This window comes from Schistosoma mansoni, assembly GCF_000237925.1.
Source record: "Schistosoma mansoni, WGS project CABG00000000 data, supercontig 0137, strain Puerto Rico, whole genome shotgun sequence".
Taxonomy (NCBI): Eukaryota; Metazoa; Platyhelminthes; class Trematoda; order Strigeidida; family Schistosomatidae; genus Schistosoma; species Schistosoma mansoni.
The window spans coordinates 124507-125755 of NW_017386040.1; positions in this window are offsets into that span (position 1 = coordinate 124507).

Genomic DNA, 1249 nt, shown 5'->3' on the forward strand with positions numbered 1-1249 from the left:
ACCAGAAAAAATTATTCAAACCATTTAAACTCTGCCCTGGGAGTAGAGAACTAGAAAGAAAGGCCCAGGACAGAGTGGGTTGGAGAATGCTGGTCGGCGGCCTATACTCCATTGGGAGCAACAGGCGTAAGTAAGTAAGTAATTGTGTGAAGATATAAATTCCGATTCAGAATTCCAATATAGGAAAATTCATAACACTTTGGGTACCGCCTGTACATGAATCTCTCTTCAGACGAACGAAATTGTTCCTATCATTAGATTTTTAATAGTTGAATGCATGGGTCGATCTAAGCTGGACCATCAATGAAAACGTTGAAGAACTAGACGGCCGTCTTGTCCTGTTATGGGAATCCTCAACAGTGTGTACACCACACCAAGTATAATAATAAAGATACTTTTTTAAAGTTGTTGAGGAGGTTAAATCCCCAGATCTCACTCGAAGAAGGTCCTAATTTTGTAATTTTATTCTGAAAATTTGAATTTTGGGTTTTCGCGCCAGAAGACGCTCAGCTGACTTACAGCTTACATTTCCCACTAGGGAATACTTGACTATCATTGATTGACGGATTTTTCCAGTACTCTATTTTGTTACTCTGCCAATGCCGTTTCTATCATTGTATAAATAAGCTTGATTTGTGTGCTTAGTGATCTTGTATTTTATGTGTGGCTGTAGAATACATTCTCTATGCCTCATCAAGTCTTCTTGATCTAGTTAGCAGGACCGGGGACAACGGATTAGAATAGCCTATCGTGTCACTGTGTCTTTGACCTTCGTACCGTTACCGAGTAAAGTCGATTCGTAATAGCATCAACCATATTAAAAATATGATTTCGCTTAAATTAAATATTACAACCATTTACTATTAAACCATAATATATTTAGTACAATCTGATTTGAAAAAGAAGAGAAAATGTTTATCATATTTACAAAATTGTCACTAAACTGTTTACCTACTACATTTTCTTAAATGTTTTTTTTCTATTTCATGATACCCTATTCATACGTTTTTCATTACTGATACATTCATGATTATGTTTAATACCAGTAGGGTTTTTCGTGAATATTATATTTATTTTAATAGTTGAGATCATGAGTCAATTTAAGCTAGACCATCATGGAAAACCTGGAAACACTGGACAGCCGTTTAGTCCTATTGTGGGACTCCTCAGCAGTGCGCACCCACAATCCCGCCTCGCTAGGTTCGAACTCACGACCTATCAGTTTCGCGCACAAGCGCTTAACCACTAG